Here is a 22,047-nt window from a genome sequence, read left to right on the forward strand (position 1 = left end):
CCCCCAACACCTTTAACTTAATCACATCTGCAAAGTTCCTTTTGCCATGTAGGGCAACGTGTTCACAGGTTCTAGGGATTAAGCATGGGCACCTTTGAGAGCAGTATTCTGTCTACCGCAGAGCTGGTTTAGGGACTACTCCCTGCTTAGCTCCCTGCCCTGGAGCACTGTTCTTGGTTTCTCTTCCCATGATCAAAGGACACAGTTTATTGAAGTGTTGCATGTTGCAGTGATGGATGCCAGGAATGAGCTCACTAGAATACTTTTTAATATCATTCTGTTGAGACTCGGACTGTGACCAAGACGCCTGATGATTGCCATTCCTATCACTAACCTGTGATTTTGTAAACTGAAACTCGACTGGCAATTTGAAAAGGGTCATCTTTCCCTTTCTATTTTCTCATTTCACACTGATTTATTTCAGGTTGTAGCTCATAGTCTTAGCAAATAAGAGGATTGGTTGCTTATTCTGTCACTGTTCATTCCCCTGAGATGAGAGACCTCCTTGGAACAATATTCCTTTAGGTAACTAGTTCAGCCTGGAGGGGCTCGATTTCTGTTGTGTAGGGAGAGCCACACCCTATGCAGCTCAAGACCTAGTTCTTCTCAGCTGGTCTTTAACAGCAGAAGCAGGATGCTCAAGGCCTCCTGACTCCCTGGTAAGAATAATTCTGAAACTCACCATGTGGGTCTCTCCCTGGCAAGGCGACCATTATGGTCTGGGCTCCAGCCACCTCACTCCATTCCCCTTCCATACCTCTCACTCTTATCAGTGGAGGCAAGCACTTTCTCCAAAAGTGGTACCTTGTAACAATTATGTAGGGGAATATGTCACCCAGAAGGTTAAGATTTCGATGGAGAGATGTTGAAAAAAAACAGTTTGAAGACACAGTCACATCGGTGGTCCCAGAGAGACACTAGGAAAGGGTCAGTCAAGATGGCTGGGGTCCATCCTTTTTTTGCATTAGTTCTCCTGGCAAAGAAGACTGTTGCCTCCACCTGGGCCCAGCCTCGTCTCCAGGCTCATCCCCAGGGTGTTGGAATCTGGCCCCATGTCAGGTCTGGGCACTGCTTGCTGTGGTCCATATATTGGGCATTGGGGCAAATCCTTCTCTTGTGTCTTTGCTGTTGCAGATCAAGTAAGTGTGGCAAGATCCAGACCTGAGTTTCTGGATGCAGGTATTTGGAACACACAGACCCTACTTAGGACCTGCTTCAGTCTGAATCTCGAGCCCAGCTCTGTGTGCCAGATCTCTGCACTGGGGCGTGGGGCCTGGGTCTAGCTGTTAGCAAGAGGATACTTGGCTCTCTTTTGCCAAAATGTCTTCTGTATTTGGAGACTTTGTGGGGTCGGGGCAGGTCCCTAACTGTAGGTCCACCTACCAGCAGCCCAGGTACACAGCGATTTCTAAGAGGAGAAAATGAGGTTCTGTTTCTGTGAACACTTAGATCTTATCCATGACACAAGAGAGCATATCATGTGTGTGTCTCGTCTTCCTGCCTAAACTCACATGTCCTTGAAGGCAGGGATGATGCTTTCGCTTAACTTGTGCTTCGAAGGTGCCTAGGCTAGTGCTGAGTACAAAACTACAGGTCACTTGACTCAGGATTACCGGGGCCCTTGAAAACTGCTGTATGAGCTGTCTTGGAACAGCCAGCGAAGGGTGTGGAGCAGAGAGGCAGCTGGGAGTCCTGCAAGGTGGTTTTCACCTGCTCTAACCTTGAAAGTGAGTGTGAGCGGTGGCTGTGCTTGGGCTGCCTCACTCTTTGGATCGTGTTGCAGCTTTGAAAGATGCTGATATGCACCCTTTTTCCTCTGTCAGATTAGTGGTCCCCACCCTCGGTGTTACAGCACCCCAGGGTGTCTCCAGCTGTCTCAAGGGCTGGCACAGGATTCTCAAAACCATTTGCTTTTGCAGAATATGCAGAATACAGCAGTTTCAGCTGAGTTTGGAGGAGGGGAGGAAGAAGCGTGCCACAAAATCCAAGCAAGCAAATTGAGTGTCACACTCCAAAAGGCTGGAATCGCTGCCTTAGAAGAGAGAAATGGTTACACAAAAGCATTGTCTTTTCGTAGTGGTTTGGATCAGTGTTTTGGGCCTGCTGCACAAATGCAGCCATAGAGGATTTTTTTTTTAAAGCCATTTTCCTGCTTGCATTTCATTCTCTGTAGAAAATAAATGTTATTATAGATGAATAATGTTGTACAAAAAATCATTCAACAGAGATCTGAACCAGCCACTCTGAAGCAGCGAGTCTTTAGTGAAGCAGAACGTCACTGTTTGCTGAGCCCCGTGGGCTCGGGAGTGGGTTCGGGACTAGAAATGCTCTGACCGGGTTGGGAGGTTTCCAGCTGCTGGATTAGTCACTAGGGATATAGTGGTACCTCAGTTTCTTCATCAGTTTCCTCATTCCTAGTGGAGATGACGATAATGTGTCCCTCATGAAGTTAAGAGAATTAAATGAAGGTTTATGAAAACCTTTGAACCGAGCCTGGCACACGGGAAACATTATGTAAGTGTGTGCAAAATAAAATATTGAGAGCCTCCTGTGTACTGGGTTTGGTGCTAGGTGGGCTCCGGGTAGCTGATGTTTCGTGGCATCAGAGAAGACAGAGAAGGAGACAGCTGAATGAAATATGCTGTGGTGAATGTAGCTCAGCACGGAATTGTGGGAAGATCCTCAATTAAAACGTGGATTCTGGAGCTGGCATTGGTGGTTAGTATTTTGGGGGAGTTGTTTATCTTTTCCGAGCCTCAGGGTATGTGTTGGGGTATGCTAGGTTACAGTAACAAGTAGGCCCCACAGTTTCAGTGCCCTCAACATGATAGAAGTTTATTTCTTGCCCTAGGAACAGTTCTGAGCAGGTGTTCAGTTTGTCAAGGCAGCCGTCCTGCACATGGGCATCCGGGGACCCAGGCTGACGGCAGCTTCCAAGTTAGCACCAGAGCCAGCCCTGGAAAGAGGTGAAGGCATGCCTGTGGGAGGGTCTCTCGGCCAGACCTGGAGGGGCACTCTCACTACCCTGCGCACTCTGAGAAGGAGGACTTATCACATGGTCACAACTAATAGCAAGAGCGGCTGGGAGAGATCACTCCACTCTGTGTCCATAGAAGAACAGATTTTACGAGACATCTCAGTTTGCTCCTTTCTAAAGTGGGGGGGTGATGCCCCCTGCCATGCTGACTCACATGTGTTGTTGGGTGTCAAGTCACTTGAGCTGAAAATAGCCATGTGAACCAGGGCACGGTGACCTAAGCTTGCAGGAGAGCAAGGGAGCAGTTTAACCGGCATTTTGGCATCACTCCTGTGTTGTCCCCTGACCAAACCAGTCAAGAAATGTTCACAGAGTTGTGTGTGCCAGGCCCTGCCCTGGGTGCTGGGGACACAGTGGTCACATGACGAGGACAGATGTGAATCAGAGTCGCAATACAGTGCGACGCGCACTGTGAAAGCATACGTGTGGCATCTGATCTGGACAAGGTCAAGGTGTCCTTCCCCAGAATGGGATGTCTACCAGAGAACAGAGCCGCTGGCTCGGCAGGGGCAGGGCAGGCAGGGCCAGGTGGAGGGAGGGTGTCTGGAGCAGAGGGATCCCGGGAGCAAGGTCCTGAGGAAGTGGGAGCACAGTCTGGGGAAGGAACTGAAACGCAACGCAGCAAGACCTTGGGTGGGGGAAGGGAAGCCAAGAAACCAAGGGGTTCGCGGGCGGTGCAGAGCTCCACGGGCTATAGTCAAGGCTGCCGGGTAGCTCATCTTCCTATGGGAAGCGCCCCTTTATTAAAGGTGACTTATTTTCTGGAGCCACAGTGGTGTGTCCTAGGAATCATACTGAAGCAGCATGAAAGCATATTGTATTTTACCTGCAACCATGGCTCTAGGACCACCGTCCACCCGTCCATGATGGACACATCTAACCACCCCTGAGGTGAAGTGGCAGACACCCACGAAGGTTATGTCGTGGTACTTGCATGGAGCCTGATGACCAGGGGTCATCCTCATTCCCAGCATGGGCTGTCTGAGTGCGGGGAGCTAAGTTAATGAGATTTGTGCCTTTGCAGACTTGCAGGGGAGCGCACAGTACTCCTTGGGGCTGGGAGATGGAGGCCAAGCGACGCCAAGGCTGCGCTTCGGTGTGGCTGGCCTCAGGCCATCGGGGGCTCCCTAGGACCCTCCTGCCTGGGCCCAGAGCTGCACATACCTGGCTGGGCCACACACCCTGCTGGTCATCACTCCACAGTCCCCTCAGTCTGTGCATGCTTGTGTCTCTCTTGCACCTTGATGTTTGGAAATAAGGAGAAAAAATAAGGGGGAAATCGATGAAGTGTGAGTAACTCTTAGTACTCTGAGTTCCCTCAGCGCTTCAGTTCACAGCTCTGACAGGACCAGTTCTGGCCTGTATTTTCAGAGATGACTCTTAGTTGTTTAACAGCATTATGTGTCTGGAATGCTTGTAACAGCCATCAGTATTGCAGTGAGCACACTCGTGCACACACGTGTGAGTGCGAGGGGGACATGGGGAGATCACAACTGAGAGGAGGGGGGAGTGGGCACAGCAACTCCCCCCCAATTGTGCAGTGAACCCCGGTTTTCATGAGGAGTCAGAGCAGTTTTTGGTGAGAGTGATGTGTCTCCACGAGGCGTCAAGCTGCGTCAGTCTTCCTGGAACTTTGATTCTTGACTCTCTGGTTCTGTTAGCCAAGCATTAGACGAAGTATCAAACTCTACCCTTCAATTTACAGAGAAGTGGAAGGTATTCAGACACAGAATAAAAATAAAGGATCATTCTTCATCTTCCACCGAAACCTCTCCTTTTCCAGCAGCACAGAAACAAAATGAGAGGCAGAGGGAGCACGTGGTGCCTGAGAAGCTGCCCATCAGCCGTCCTCTGGGGAGAGTGCCGGGTGCGGTGAGGCTCTCTGGACAGAGGGTGTGCTCAGGAGTCCTCACTGCCCACATCACTCATGCTTCTGCGGACATTCACAGGGAGACGTGCTGCCCAACCCTCTGCTGGTGGGAAGGAGGAGGACTGGGAAACCTCCTCCTCAGGTCCCTTTAAAGATGGAGGGAGCTGGGCTTCCCTGGTGGCGCAGTGGTTGAGAGTCCGCCTGCCGATGCGGGGGACACGGGTTCGTGCCCCGGTCCGGGAAGATCCCGCATGCCGCGGAGCGGCTGGGCCCGTGAGCCATGGCCGCTGAGCCTGTGCGTCCGGAGCCTGTGCTCCGCAACGAGAGAGGCCACCACAGTGAGAGGCCCGCGTACCGCAAAAAAAAAGAAAAAAAAAAGATGGAGGGAGTCAACTGGCAACTCCATCCTCCCAAATGCACAACCTCAACCCAGTCACAAGTCCCCTTGGTCCCGCGTCAGCCACATCCAGGTTGGTACCAAGTTCTTCTCCTCCTCCTCTTTCAGATCCAACCCTCCTTGACCCTTTTGTCTTCATCCCTGGCTCCCTGCAAAGGCGTCTCTGGCCCCAGTCTGCCCAGCACCACTCCACTAACGGTCCATGGTATCTCCTCACTCTTGGCCAGCTTGGTTTGGGGGTGGAGTGTGTGCCGTAAGCTCATTCACATGGAGGTCTAAATGGCTGAGTTGGAGATCGCTGGGCATCATCCCTGCTCTTCTGACCAAATTCTGAGGCCATCCTTTATCACTCCTCATCTTCCTCTCCAGTGACAAGTGCCACCCACCCTGCTCTAGCATGCTTCCTTTCTTCTGGCTGTATATTTGGGCTTCTTCAATTTGTGAACAGATTTTCTATTTCCTGCAAGATCCAGCTAAGGTCTTGTCTCACTTTCTCTCTGTTCATCTGCTTTTTCCTCACCACCCAAAACCCACCCCTTATTGTCCAGTGCTTGATAATGAGGCTACCCGCTTGGTCTCATGGATTATCTCACCTCCCCAGCTATGTGGTGAGGAGAATAAAGACAGCTACGGACACACTGATCACTTACAATGGGCCAAAGATTATGCCGAGCCCCTCTTAAATATCACTGCACTTAATATGCTCATAACTCTGTGTAGTTAGTATCAGTGTCTCATTTTAGTTAGTAAATCCCACTGCCAAGAATCAAAGGTGTTTACCTGTAAAAGCAGTGCTTTTAACCAGCACCCTTACTGTGTGTAGCATATAATAGGTGCTCAGTAGATAGTTATTAAAAGAATGAACAAGCCATTATGTCTTCCCCATGACCCTAGAGCCCAGCGTGGTACAGAGCACATAATACATGCTCAACTAATACATCTTTGATCGACATGTTTGAAGGGATAAAGAGGAAGGGAATACGGACAGCTCATACTGGCTGGTGGAGTGACCCGGTGCTTTGGTTGTCAGTCTAGAGATCCAGATTCTGGTGTTGGTGCTCTGCTAGTTGGCCGTGGGACCTTGGGCCCTAATCATCCTCATACATGATTTCCTTATGTGTATGACAAGGGTTTGTGCTCAGGTCCTGCGAACTCTGAAATTCTTAATGCTTTTACTTTCATTCCCTAAAGAGGTTAATTGGGATGCGTTGCTCTTTAACTGGCAATTATACAGCGGAGACATAGCTTGTTAGTGAGGATGGCATCATTGCCAAGGCCGGTATGGTTACTGATGACTGTGTGCCAGTCTCAGGAGAGCAGAGACCATGAGGAGATTGCTTAAGATGAATAAAAATTCTCCCCACTCCAGCATCAAATGAGAAAGCTATGGATTCAGACCTGGGGCACATTAGTGGGCAGGATGTTTTAATGCTCCTAATTTAGCTAGCTCTCATCCTTCCCGAAGCATCTCTTCATTCACATTGTGAAATAAAGGAGCTGCCTTTGAGTGGGACCTTGGCATTTCCTCATGAGGAAGCTAGGACCAGCTAACCTGATATGGACATGGGCGGTGCAGGGAGAAGGGGTCCAGCTCCCCGGATCCGGCCCTCCGGATCCCCCCAAATATCACACTTGGGGGGTTTCTCTGGTGGCACAGTGGTTGAGAGTCCGCCTGCCGATGCAGGGGACACGGGTTCGGCCCCGGTCCGGGAAGATCCCACATGCCGTGGAGCGGCTGGGCCTGTGAGCCATGGCCGCTGAACCTGCGTGTCCGGAGCCTGTGCTCCGCAACGGGAGAGACCACAACAGTGAGAGGCCCGCGTACCGCAAAAAAAAAAAAAAAAAAAAAAAAAATCACACTTGTCCGGCTTGGCTTGGGGTTAGAATGTGTGTGATAAGCTAATTCGCATGGAGGTCTAAGTGGCTGACAAGGATCATTTGCATTTTTAACCAAAGGGATTCATTAATTAATAGAAATCCTCCGGACGTCAAGTGGACTTGAACTTAGCCATCCCTCGGGCTGTTGTGCCAGAACAGGAGAAAGGTTGGAGCACCAGTCTTCTGGGAAGACTCCGCACAACAGGGTTTAGAAGGTGAAATTTCAGAGGCCTGTTTGATCCAAGATGTTAGTGCTACTGGGTCTGTTCAAGGATTCCTCATCTAAAGCTTAGACATGCAAATTAGCAAGATCAGGTGGTTCTAAAGGGCTTTAAAGGGGACTGGGTACAGTGAGGTCAAATTCAGTCCTGACATGCAATGTTCACCTGCAAGTCCCAGTTGGTGTCCAGGTAGGTGGCATCCTTCAGGAGATGGGCAGCGCAGGTGGGATGCTGTGTGTTGGTTGTGACCTTCCTGAGATCCGCTGTGCACATTTGAATCGCTGCAGTATCATGTGAGCCACCTTAGCGAGTGTTTCTGGAGGGTCCTCTGTATGCCAGGTTCTGTGGCAGTGCTGGTCCAAAGCAATGATGTATGGAGAAAGCACGTGTCTCTGGCGCTCTGTCTGCAGCAGGCTCATCTATAACAGGCGGCTCTTGACCTCTATTTCCCAAGTTACAGCAATCTGTGACAAGGCGAGGTGACATATGGTATGTGTTCCTCATAAACTCCTTGGGGCGGACACCACGCTGACCCTTCCCTCTTACACTGCCAGAGGCTGTGACTCTGGTTTTCTACCCTTCAGTCATCATAAAGCCTTTTTCCTATGTATTGTCAGACTTTGGAAAACCCAGAGTAATGATAATGATTTATCTTCTTAAACCCTCCAGTGGCCTTCCATTATGCTTAGGATAAAATCTAGTTTCTTCCCAGAGCCTGCAAGGCCCTGTATGATCTCACCTCTGCCTGCCTCTCGCCACTCATCTCCTCCCTCTCTCTCTCCTGTTCCCCATACTCCAGACACAATGATTTGCTTTCTTTCTGCCCCTCAAGTAGAACAGCCTTGATTCCACCCTGGCCTTTGCACTTGCTGTTCCCTCTGCCTTGTCTTCCTCAGATCCTTCACACTGCCACCCTCTCACCGTGTGGTGTCCCCTCAGACGGTAACTCTCCAGAAAGGCCATTGCTGACTTTCTCATCTCAGGGAGACCCCTCTTCCCTCCACTGTCCATTACTTTTATTTATTTATTTTTTTATGAAAATTGTCAGGCTCAGTTTTTTTTTAACATCTTTATTGGAGTATAATTGCTTTACAATGTTGTGTTAGTTTCTGCTGTATAACAAAGTGAATCAGCTATACATATATATATATATCCCCATATCCCCTCCCTCTTGTGTCTCCCTCCCACCCTCCCTATCCCACCCCTCTAGGTGGTCACAAAGTACTGAGCTGATCTCCCTGTGCCATGCGGCTGCTTCCCACTAGCTATCTATTATACATTTGGTAGTGTATATATGTCCATGCCACACTCTCACTTCGTCCCAGCTTACCCTTCCCCCTCCCCGTGTCCTCAAGTTCATTCTCTACGTCTGTGTCTTTATTCCTGTCCTGCCCCTAGGTTCATCAGAACCTTTTTTTTTAAGATTCCATATATATGTATTAGCATACGGTATTTGTTTTTCTCTTTCTGACTTACTTCACTCTGTATGACAGACTCTAGGTCCGTCCACCTCACTACAGATAACTCAATTTCCTTTCTTTTTATGGCTGAGTAATATTCCACTGTATATACGTGCCACATCTTCTTTATCCATTCATCTGTCGATGGACACTTAGGTTGTTTCCATCTTCTGGCTATTGTAAATAGAGCTGCAATGAACATTTTGGTACATGACTCTTTTTGAATTATGGTTTTCTCAGGGTATATGCTCAGTAGTGGGATTGCTGGGTCATATGGTAGTTCTATTTGTAGTTTTTAAGGAACCTCCATACTGTTCTCCATAGTGGCTGTATCAATTTACATTCCCACCAACAGTGCAAGAGGGTTCCCTTTTCTCCACACCCTCTCCAGCATTTATTGTTTGTAGATTTTTTGATGATGGCCATTCTGACTGGTGTGAGGTGATACCTCATTGTAGTTTTGATTTGCATTTCTCTAATGATTAGTGATGTCGAGCATCTTTTCATGTGTTTGTTGGCAATCTGTATATCTTCTTTGGAGAAATGTCTATTTAGGTCTTCTGCCCATTTTGGGGTTGGGTTGTTTGTTTTTTTGATATTGAGCTGCATGAGCTGCTTATTTATTTTGGAGATTTATCCTCTGTCAATTGCTTCAAATGGGAGAATATTTTCTCCCATTTTGAGGGTTGTCTTTTCGTCTTGTTTACGGTTTCCTTTGCTGTGCGATACTTTTGAGTTTCATGGCGTATGGTTTCAGTGGCAGCCACTGAAATATTAAATGTGAAAAATGCAACTGAAAATTGTTTAGGCTGCAGGTCACATCAGAGAGATGTCTGCATCAGCATTATGCCATCAGCTTTGACCTCCAAAATTTAGGCAGAATGTGAAAAAGCTGGAAGGGGTCCAAAAATGAACAACCGGGGTGAATTAAGGGACAGAAAAGGATGCTGTGAGAGAAAGCGAAAAGAGTTGTGTTTTTTTCTTTTTGTGGGAAAGTCACTCTATTTAGAACTGTTTGTAAACGGCAGTCAGCCAAATAAGATTGCCTTCTCATCTAACCCCATTATATACGTTCTCCCAACGTGTTCCAAATTTAATTGTAGAAATAAAAAGAAAACAATCTGTTATGTCTCTCATTGTAGCCAAGGGTATTCTTAAAAATGGTAAAACAGAACTAAAGGGGACAACTGGAATATGAACTCTAGTGGATTTTCCAGTGAAATAAATTCATGTAGAATTGAAAGGATAAATATCAGAGAATAAACACTCCAAGGGCATACAGAGGCTTGAAGGACATTTTGTACATGAAGTCCAAAAGTTGAAAATATTTCGGTTTTTTATTTTTTAAATCCCTGTGCCCAAGAGATTATGGCAAACGGGTAATATACTGTCCTCTAGGGTGGTTTAAGGAAGAACGCTGGCCAGCTGTTTAACATTTTCTTGGAAAATTTAATAGGAGTTATGGGCTCAAGTCCAGCAAAAGAAAGGAGGAAGAGGCAAAGAAGTGATCATTTTGATTTTTACTGTGATTAAATGCTGCATTAGACCAGCAAAAGAATTGCGCTACCGGCGGTCCTGTCCTGATGGCCCTTTGTCTTGATTGGTTACTGTGCAAGTAAACTCAAGCCTCTCTTGCCTGGTGGAAATCTCAATACTCACAATTTCCCCCACAGCCCTATGTCCCTACGGGGCCTCTGGGGGCCTGGGACCCGTACCTCTGTCTTGTTTTGCGCAGTGCCTCTGAAATGTCTGCATTTCTGTCATAAAGGGAGCTTTACATCATCTAGTTGTGCCTCTTGGCATCCCTACTCAATTGCATCACTGTGCTCTTGGGACAGCCCTGCAGTTTAGGTATCCAGCTACCTGAAGACGGGAGATTAAACCAGATGACTGTGAAGCCTCTTTGTGGCCAGAACATCCAGAGATGTTCTTTCTTATAACTTAACAATCGGTGTGATATCATGTTTGCCCACTCTGCCTCTGCATGAAAAGGAATTTAATAAAAATTCCCACTAAGACATTAATGGCCACAAAGAGTTAATACGGTCCCTCTCTGGGAGTTAATTTAGAAAGCGTTGATAAGATAATGGGAAACAAAATGGAAAAGGAAATAATGTTTATTGAAAATCATTTTTCTTTTAAAATATAGCAGGTTTACAAAGGAGATGCTATTGTCCCACTTGTGTCATCCTTTCAATGAGTCCACAAAGGCTTTTAAGAGCCAACTAGATACCAGGCACTCACAGGTGCTGAAGAGAGGGTGACAGACATGCAGAGTTCCTGTCTTCAGGGAGCTTGCAATTCCTCATCAATTAGGATTTACAACTGCAAGCGACAGAAATCCTACCAAAACTGTCTTTAGCAAGAGGAAAGGGATGTGTAACTGGAGAGGCCAGTGGTAACTGGCTCCAGGCATGGCTGCATTCAGAGCTCTGTAGGGAAGCAAGAGACAGCCCCTCCGCAGCTGCTTAAGCCAAAGCCCGAGGTCTCCTCTCGCTGGACCACCTTGCATCTTGGGCCCATCCTCCAACACCCATTATAGAGACAAGGAAAGGGAAGGAAAGGTGGCACCTATGGTCAGGTGGAGACCAGGTTTTCCCCCTGGGGATGAGGACAGCGTCACCCAAAGAGTGGGGCTGGGGTGGTTACTCGAAAGCAGGTTGCAGGTACTCTTATCCTAGGAAGGAATAGTGGGTGCTTGATGGTGTGTGTGCGTGTGTGTGGCACGGGGGGAAGCAGGTACTTCTCACTACACCAGAGGAGGAACCAAACTGCAGAAAGTTTAGATGATCCACTCAGGGTTGCAGGACCGAGCCGAGCTGGATGTCGAACCCAGAGCTTTCCCTGCACTGTGCTCCTTTAGGAAGGGCTTGCAGTATTTCCCTGGTCCTCTCTGCAAGAACAGTCTTCCTCCATATCAACACCTCTAGATGCTTCACACACTCTTGCCCTTTCACCCAGCAGAACTGGTTCTGTGTCTCGTTCTCCAGCGCCTAGCTCTTTGTTTTCCAAAATGATGCATAATTCTAAATTATTACATATAATAAAAATATACATATATTATTGCACATACACATATGGATGACTTTTCATAAAAGCAACACTGTTTTTAAAAATCCCTTTATTGAACACTTTCCCCCCTCCCGTCCTTCTGACCAGTGCCTGAGCTCAGCATTCCACTGTCTAACAGCTGGGACCAAGCAGCTCCCTGGTCTTGACACTTAGCACCACACTGGACACAGAGTAGATGCCCGTGGACGCGTGCTGAATGCCGGGGTTGGGGGGACGTTTTCTCCCCCTAGAGTACTGTGCTCGCCTCACACCTTGTTTGTGTCCTGCCAGCTCTGCCTGTCACTTGCTGCCTTGGCGTCTGCCCGCCACCACCCCTGCCCCCTGACACTGGGCATGCCAAGGGGCAGCCCTGCGCTTCTCTTCCTGGTGCCATGCCCAGCACTCTGCAGTGTGGAGTCTGTGTTCAGTGTGGGCTGGTTGACTGGAATGCTTCCTTGAGGCTGCACAGAGGTCTGCAGGGCTGAGGGGAAGGATGCAGGTCCCGGACCTGCTCCACTGCCCAGGACTCTTTGCTTTGAGGTCTAGGGACATTGTCCGAGAAGCTCCCCGCCCATCTGCCTTTGCACTGTCTTCCCCTCAAACCTGTATGTATTTTTAAGTACGTGAGTAATACAACCAGATTGCAAACAGAAAATGAGGAAAGGAGGGAGGGAGGAAAGGAAGAGAAAGGGAAAAGACTAAAAGAAAGGAGAAGGAAAATTTAGAGAAGAAATATGGAAAGCCGGTTCCTTTCGCCTCTTTGGCATTTTCCTTCCAGGGTTTTTTCGTGTACATCTGGTTTATGTTGCTACTTTTTTAACACAGTGGTACCCACTGTCTAATTTAGCTGCTGGTTTATCCCAAGTAATTTTATGTAATTTTTTTTCTGTTGAAAATTTACTCTCAATCTTCTGGAGCTTCCCTTGCCAGGGCTAACACCTACATCTACTGCCTACGTATCGTAATTAGACCGAGAATGAACGCATGTGACTTGTGGGGTCGTGCGCCCTGATCCCTCTCCCTCTGATTAGAAGATCTTAGAGATGACTTATTTTGAATTCCCGTTCCTGACTGCACCTCTTAGAGCAGAAGTGATTCTTGCTAAACAACAAAATTCTCTGTAACAGGCAACTTGCTGGGGAAGGAGGGATAATATCTGGTTGGAAAAGTACAGCTAGTTATTGCATGAAAAACGCCAGAGTGGCTCAGGCACCGTTGTTACTGCCATGGCCCCTCTCTGAAAGGCGTGTGGCCACCCAGCTGCCTCAAAATGCCTGTGGCCATTGGGGCTCTCCTTTGCCTTGCAACTTTGGAGGGAGCAGACTACAAGAGGCATGCCCCTTGTGACTGGTGACATAACAGCCCCAAGGCACTACCAGCACAGGCTTCCCGAGGCCAGCTAATCTCCTCACTGGTGCCACGTGCTGGGGTAGGAGCAGAAAGGGACAGCCTCCAGGGGTGCTGGTCTGGGAGGGAGCCAGCTGTAGGGTAGTTGTTACTGCCCGCTTAGTCACTGTGTGTCCAGGGAGCAGTGGGCACATTCTGGCTCATAGAAGGCACGCTCTGGAGTGTACATGTGTTGTTGGTTTCTATGACAATCCGAACAAATGGTAGCCTTTGGAAAGCGCCATACGTGACATTAAACAGTAAGGACAAACAATGGAGCTTTAGGGGCAGAGGTGTGAGGGGGACCTCATCCTTGCTTAGGGGACCTTTGTCCCCACCTGACAAGTGAGCTTTGGAACCCAGAGCCTGGGTTTATAAAAATGTTTTCTTCTCTTTAGGTCTCAGTACTTTTATGTGTAAAGTGGTGCTCATAATAGTCTTTCTTCTCTCTCTGGTTTGAAGAAAGACTCAAAAAAGGACTAACCATATACAAAGATTATTGCTAATTTTGTTGCATGCTCTGGTGGTCAGGGAGTAATATCCTTTGTAATTGAGCTTTAAGAGAGCTTTTTGTTTGTTTTCTGTTTCCAAAGTGATATATCTGTATTGTAGTCAATTTGGAAAACACAACAAAGCACACACAAAAAATTTTAAATTACCATCTGGACATTAAACACCATTACTGTTTGTATGTATGTCCCATCAGGCTTGTTTTCCCATGCATGGGTTAAGAGTAACAAGCATTTTGTATCTTTGTACTTACATCCTCATCTATGTATTCCTAATTTTTCCCTTAACATGGAGTTTTAGTAGTGAAATTGCTGGAATTTGGAGCAGCGTATATCCTGAGTTTGAGATCTTTAGAAACATAGTGTCAATTTGCCATTTTGAAAGAGTATTTTAATTCACATCACCAGAAATTAAACAGGATGCTCTTTGTTTTCCCCTTACCTGTCCTTTGCTGAGTGTTGATATTTTTAAAAATCTTTACTCATTTGATAGTGTAAAGTGGTATGTCCTGGTTTACTGTGCCTGTTTTTGTTTTGTTTTGTTTTTAATGTGCCTGTTTTTTATTATTGGTGATGATGAACCTGTCTTTGTCTGTTTATCAGGCACTTGTGTGGATTTCTCTGCAGCTTGACTGTTCCTTTGCCTTTTTTTCCTCTCACATATTTTATCTTTTCCTTATTGATTTGTAAAATAAGATTTTAATATATAAAAGACATTAACTTTTCAGCATATATTTTGCAAATATTTCTCCAATTTGTTATTTGCCTTTTAATTTTGTTTATGATAGGTTTGACATACAAAAGGTTTTTAAAAATGTTTATTTAGTCAAAGTTTTCTTTTTTATTCTTCATAGTATCTGCATTTGCTTATATGGTAGAAAGACCTTTCCAAACCAAAGATGATATAAATATTAAGTTATACTTTCTTCTCATAGTATTATGATGTCTGTTTTTACATTTTTTTTAGTCTGTCAGGAATTTAATGTTTGCTGTGAGGCAGAGAATTAATTATCTCCCACGTGGTTAACTAGTAGTCCCAACACCATAAATTGAATGGCATATCCCTTCTTCTTTACTTTGAAATGGCACCCTTATCATTTATAATTTTTTCTTCCTGGATTTCTAAGTCTGTTATTGTGATGTGTCTGCTCCTAATCCCATATGCCACTGTTTCAGTTTCCTTAGTTTTACAGTGCGGTTTATTGTTGGATATATACACTCTCTACTGCCTTGTCCAAATACTATTTTGGAAATATTTTCCACATGCATTTGAATAATCTTTGTTCCAAAAAGAAACCCTGTTGGAGATTTATTGGAATTGTATTAATATAGGTTAAGGTAGAGAAAATTAAAATTTTTACAAAATTCCATTTAGTTGTCTCTCATTTTTCTCAAACTCTTGTGATTTTCTTCATATGTGTTTCGCACATTCTATAGTCATCTTCTATTTCTGATTGCTGTTGTAAGCTGGATTTTTTTGGCCATTATATTTGCTTTTCTGTCAATTTACATTGTAAACAGTTGCCTTCTTAATATTTTTATTTTATTACTTTTACTTTATTACTTCTTAATAAATTCTAATAATAATTTTGCAAATTGCAGATTTTTTTAAGAAAAGAGGATTATTTTGTCTCGTTTCTAAGTTTTTCGACTGTTATTTTCTTCTCTAACTGCAATGACTAGACCTTGCTGGAAATAGTCATATATATTGTATGCAAGTGTCTTTGTCTTAATTCCAAAAGTAAAGTGAATGCCCCTAAGTAAATCATGGTTGAAAATGATGGTTGTTATTTTGAGGTCAATAGTATTTATCGTATAGAGCAAGCATCATATTCGTACTTTTCAGTAGGAGCTTTACATGAGGAATGACTTTGAAATTTCGTCAGCTGTCTTTTCTACATCTGTGAAGTGGTTTCTCACCTTTGGATTGTCAATATGTTGGCAAAGAGGTTAAGAGTGTGGGTTCTAGATCTAAGCTCCTGGGTACAGGTTCTGGCATCCCCATTTACTAGTTGTGGGGTTTTGGACAAAATACTTAATTTTTCTGTGTCTTGGTTTCCTCACCTTTAAATCAGGATAATAATAATTCCTCAGTAAATATTGGCTAATAGCTGTTACTGCTATTATTGCCATGTATGAAATTCATTCCCCCCAAATAATCACCAAATTTTTAGAATTAGTGCTCCTTGGTCATGATGTGTTACTTAGGATTTTTCCTTTGCATAAATTTTCATGATATGGAGCTGTAGTTTTCAGTTTTTATGTTTCATTTTTCATGTTTGTGTTAGTGGTCACTCACTTTGTAAAGAACTGGGAAATTCCTTTTTTTTCCCAATATACTGGACTGTTAATTACTATTTGCTACTATATCTACTCTATGTCTGATGTTACTATTACCAACCCTGCTTTTTTGTAAATTGATTTTTCTGATATTCATTTTCCAGCAAATATTTATTGAGCACATACTTTGTGCTAAGCATAGATTTTTATTTGTCCATCCTTTAATTTGTGTTTTCTATGCTTGTCTTATTTAAAAAAGATACCAGGTGTTATTTTGTTAAGCCAATCAAGTCTTTTATTTTAAAACAAGAGTATTTAATCTACTTATTTTATTATATGTGTTATGACTGGAATTACTTCTTTCAGCTTGTTTTGTTTTCTGAATTTATGCTTCTTTTGTCTTTGTTTTCTATATTTTATCCAATGAACTATCATTATTTCATTATCATGTTTTATTTTGCATTTTGGGGGGTAAGTTTTTATTCCCAGTTACCAGTAAGGGTTGAACATTTTTCTGTGCTCTTCCACAATGTAACTTTTTTCTCCAGCTTTATTATGATATAATTGACATATAACATTAGTAAGTTTAAAGTGTACAACATGTTGATTTGGTACATTTATATATTGCAAAATGGTTACCAGCATAATATTAACTAACAACTCCATCACATCACATAAGTAGCATTTCTGTTTTGTGGTGAGAACATTTAAGATCTACTCTTTAAGCAGCTTTCAAGTATATTACAGTATTATTAGCTATAATCACCAAGCTGTACATTAGATCCCCAAAACTTGTTGATCATACAACTGAAAGTTTGTGCCCTTTGACCAATATCTACCCATTTCCCCTACTGCCACTCCCCATCCCTGGTAACCACCACTATGCTCGTTGTTTTTCTGAGTTCAGCTTTGTTAGATTCCACATACAAGTGATATTGTACAGCATTTGTCTTTCTTTGTCTGACTTCTTTCACGTAGCATAATGTCCTCAGGATTCATCCAAGTTGTTGAAAACAGCAGGATTTCCTTCTTTCTCATGGCTGAATAATATTCCATTGTGTAAATCATTGCCTACACCACATCTTCTTTTTCCATTCATCCATTGACAGACACATAGATTATTTCCATAATTTAGCTATTGTGAATAATGCTGCAGTGAACTTGGGAGCATAGATATCTCTATGAGATCCTGATTTTTATTCCTTTGGATATATACTCAGAAGCGGGATTGCTAGATCATATGGTACTTCTATCTTTAATTTTTTTGAGGCACCTACATACTGTTTTCCATAGTGGCTGCATCAGTTTACATTGCCACCAACAGTGCACAAAGATTCCCTTTTCTCCACACTGTCACCAGTTTGTTCCCTGTTCTTAAATCTCCCACATTTAAATTTTTTGAAGCACTCTAAATAGATCTTTCTCTAACTCTTGAGTCCATTGAAACAATGTCTTTTGAATTTCAATATTAACTCATTTTATTAAATTTTTACCTTCTTTTCTGTTTCCAATTTCTTTCCTTACCTGTCTACCACTTTTTAGTTTATATTATTATTAGAGATTTGGAGCCAAATCAATTTTTAAAATGTTTGGAGTCTTTTCTTTAAAAAAAAAATAATGTTGACATTGATGTAGGAAATTGAAGATGACACAAATAAATGGAAAGATATCCTGTGTTTGTGAATTGGAAGAATTAATATTGTTAAAATGTCTATACTAAAAAAAAAAGTCTATACTATCCAAAGCAGTCTATAGATTTAATGTAATCTCTATCAAAATACCCATGACATTTTTCACAGAACTAGAACACATAGTCCTAAAATTTATGTGGAACCCCAAAAGACCCTGAATAGCCAAAACAGTCTTGAGGAAAAAGAACAAAGCCAGAAGTACCATGCTCCCTGACTTCAGGCTATACTACAAAGCTACAGTAATCAAAACAGTATAGTACTGGCACAAAAACAGTCACAGAGATCAGTGAAATAATACAGAGCCCAGAAATAAACCCACACACATATGGTTAATCTATGACAAGGAGACAAGAATATAAATAGGAAAAAGGCAGTTTCTTCAACAAATGGTGTTGGGAAAACTGGACAGCTGCATGTAAAAGAATGAAATTAGAACATTTTCTCATACCATATACAAAAATAAACTCAAAGTGGATTAAAGATCTAAATCTAAATGTAAGACCAGAAATCATAAAACTTCTACAGCATAGGCAGTGCACTCTTTGGCATAGGTCTTAGCAATATGTTTTTGGATCTGTCTCCTCATGTAAGGGAAACAAAGGCAAAAATAAATAAATGGGACCTAATCAAAATTAAAGGCTTTTGCACAGGGAAGGAAACTGTCAATAAACAAAAAGACAACCTTCTGAATGGGAGAAGATACTTGCAAATGATATGTCAGATAAGGGGTTAATATTCAAAATATGGAAAGAACTCATACAACCCAATATGAAAAAACAAACAACCTGATTAAAAAATAGGTAGAACACCTGAATAGGCATTTCTCCAAAGAAGACATAAAGGTGGCCAACAGACACATGAAAAGATGCTCAACGTCATTCATCATCAGGGAAATGCAAATCCAAACCACAATGTGATACCACCTCACAGCTGTCAAAATGGCTATCATCCAAAAGACAATAAATAATAAATGTTGGCACAGATGTGGAGAACAGGAAACCCTAGTATACTCTTGGTGAGAATATAAATTGGTATAGTCACTATGGAAAACAATATGAAGTTTCCCCCCAAATTAAAAATAGATCTACCATATGATCCAGCAATTCCACTCCTGGGTATATATCCAAAGAAAATGAAAACACTAATTTGAAAAGATATATGCATCCCAATGTTCATAGCAGTATTGTTTACAAAATCAAGATATAGAAGCAACCTAAATGTCCACCAATAGATTAATGGATAAAGAAGATGTGGTGTGTGTGTTTGTGTGTGTATACATGCATACGTACATACAATGAAATATTACTCAGCCATCAAAAAAGAATGAAATTTTGCCATTTGCAGCAACACGGATGGACCTGGGGATGGTATTATGCTTAGTAAAATAAGTTAGAAAAACACAAATACGGTATGTTTTCACTTATATGTAAAATCTAAAAAATAAAATGAATGAATGTAACAAAACTGAAACAGACTCACAGATAAGGAGAAACAAATTAGTGGTTAATGGTGTGGAGGGGGGAGGGGGAGGGGCATGATAGGGGAGGGGATTAAGCGGTACAAACTACTAGGTATAAAATAATTAAGATACAAGGATGTAATGTTCAACAAAGGGAATATAGCCAATGTTTTATAATAACTTTAAATGGAGTATAATCTATAAAAATATTGAATCACTATGTTGTACACCTGAAACTAATATAATAGTGTAAATTAACTATACTTCAGTAAAAAACATGTTGACAGTTTTTTTCAGCTTATCAACTAGCATAATAGCATTTATTTCGATATATCTATTGTTTATTTAGTTGCATGGCTTATTGAGTGTTCTTTTATAGTTTCAGGAGATATTAACTTTCTTCTCCTGGGTTAGTTGTATTAATACTATATTTTCAAGCAATGCTTTTGAAGGAAGAGTGCATGAGTATTCTGTTGTCTGAAATGTTGCATATCCAAGAATGTAATACTATTATGCATGAAAGACAACTTCCCTGGCTATACTTCTTAAATAAAATAAAATTATTTTCCCTTACAACTACATAGACATTGCTCCATCATCTTCCAGTATTTTGTGTTCCAAAATAAAAATCCAAGGGAGGCCTGATTTTGTTTTCTTGCAGAAAATCTGGTCGTCATTGTTCTTTTATTTTCTTATTACAGTGCTAGAACCACTTGTATTTTATTTTTGTTACTCACATGTTTTGTTTAGGTAAGTATAGTTATAATCATTTTTTTTCTTCTAGAACATGGTGAGCATTTTTAATCTGGTCTTTGATCTTTAGGAAAATTTTCCTCAACTATGTCTTAATTATTCATTCTGGTTTGTCTTCTGAGCTGAGTACATGCATCTCTCTTGCCTGCCCTACCCCTCTGTCCTCTCTCTTTGCTTTGGGAAACCTGAAGTCATCTTCTGCATCACTGATTTAGTTTTGTACCATTTCAGTTCTGCTTTTTACTGACTCCTATATGGATGTTAATTATGCAAATTCATTTTATGCCTCTTAAAGTCTCCCTTTTTCTAAGCTACCTCACATGAGATTTCCTCATGTTGTCCCTCCACCCTTTTCTATTGAGTTGATTCATTCTCTTGTCTTTTTATGTGTTCCTCTTCTCTATAAATCTCTGCTTCTCTCTCAGAAACCATGACTTCTTGAATTCTCCTGAGGTGCAGAGTTTTCTTAAATTTTCTTCTGAATCCTAAAATTGACCATTTTCTGATATGACTCTTCAGGGAAATATGCTCTTGATGTGAAGATTCCGCCCCGACACTCATCCCCGTTCCTTTGCCGTAAGGATTTAAGTAAAGAACTTAAATGCTTTACTCAGCAAAATGACGATCCATTCCCATTCCTTGTTTGCCAGTAGACAGGGTGTTAAATGCTCTTGTCCTTGTCTATCTAGGTGGGCTGCTGAACACAGGTTCACTAGAATCCAGTCCCATCTGCAGGTCATAGGAGGAATTCAGCTCATGATGAATGTTTAACCAAGTGTATCTTTTAGTCCCACTGACTGCTCCTCTGACATGCTGGACATATGGATAGGTGCAGGACAAACTATATTCATAGAGTGTACTGCTGCTAGGATCTCTGCTCTCATGCACTTTGTCAAAATGAATTCAATGTCATCACTGCTTGTTCTAGCGGCAGGCTTTGTTCTCTCTGGACAAAGGACACAATTTAACTTTTGTCCCATATAATAATTAACAGCCGCAGCCTGTTGGTAGGAGTTCAGCATTGGGGGTCTGGCGAACAAGGCTGCATAGCCCAGCTGTGCCATTTGACTTTGTGGCCTCTGACCAGTTGGTTAACCACAGTGAACTCAGTTCCCCCAACTGTAAAATGGGGATAATACTCATGCATGTCTCCTAGGGTTGTTATCAGGATTAAAGGAGGTAACATGCATCAATGCCTTGGCACAGGGCCTGGCATGCAGTGGGCCCTCAAACCTTAGCTACAATTATTAAGTATGAGTGAGTGGGCCAGATCTTTTGCCACCTCTCTGTGTATGAACTCTAGCATCTGGGACTTGTGCCAGACATTTGTCCCCAGAGCCTCGTAGGCATTTGACTTGTACACGACCTCTGAGGTCCTTGCCCACGTTCAGTGCAGGTGCTGCAAGGTCAAGGCCCTCGGCCAGTGGGCGCTGCCCAGGGCAGCAGGAGAGGCAGGGCTGGCACACTGCACAGTTTCACAGCCGGCTTGGTGTCTTTTCTCTTTTCCTGTTGCTTACATACGTTATCGTATTAGGTCCATTATCCATAATGAAACACTCAGCGTTTAGCAACCCAGATGCTATTGCAGTCCTGCATTGAAGGACTCTGTTGTTATGAAATGAATCATTGCCAGAAGAAAACAAGGGAAATCTCCCACAGCCATATTCCTAGGCTGAGATCATAACCGTTTGAACAGCGAGAGAGAGAACTCAGTGGTCCAGCCCCTTAAAAGGCTTTCTTGGGATGAATTGGTGCTTGCCAAGTGCTGTGTGTCTCTGTGAGGGTATCCACGGTGCAGTAATGAGTGAGGAGGGGGCAGGCACAGGGACAGTGACGGCTCCCCTATGATAAAGAATCAGAGGAGAGGAAATCAGGAAAAGAAAAATCTAAACAGAACGTGGAAATGAGGCACAGAATAGGTTGGCCAGGTCTTTGCTGTGTGTGAAAAGGAGGGGAGGGCTCTGTCCCAGAAGAGCCTGGAAGCCCAGGGGAGGGGAGGCTTGCGGGACGGGGGGTGGAGGGGCGGTGCAGCATCCCTGCGGCCATGGCATAGCC

At 43.4% G+C, this 22,047-nt stretch overlaps 1 protein-coding gene and 1 long non-coding RNA gene across 3 annotated transcripts in view; one reads left to right on the top strand and one right to left on the bottom strand.

The window, feature by feature from the left end:
* Positions 1–9,602, bottom strand: part of LOC125964043 (uncharacterized) — a 365,140-nt gene extending 355,538 nt beyond the window's left edge. Inside the window, exon 1 of the long non-coding RNA XR_007476563.1 lies at positions 9,168–9,602. This is a non-coding gene — a long non-coding RNA (uncharacterized LOC125964043). The remainder of the gene's footprint in view (positions 1–9,167) is intronic.
* FSTL4 (follistatin like 4) overlaps positions 1–22,047 on the top strand; it is a 453,554-nt gene that overhangs the window by 82,607 nt on the left and 348,900 nt on the right. The gene's annotated exons all lie outside the window — the stretch shown is intronic.

Source organism: Orcinus orca, chromosome 3 (assembly GCF_937001465.1).
Source record: "Orcinus orca chromosome 3, mOrcOrc1.1, whole genome shotgun sequence".
Taxonomy (NCBI): Eukaryota; Metazoa; Chordata; class Mammalia; order Artiodactyla; family Delphinidae; genus Orcinus; species Orcinus orca.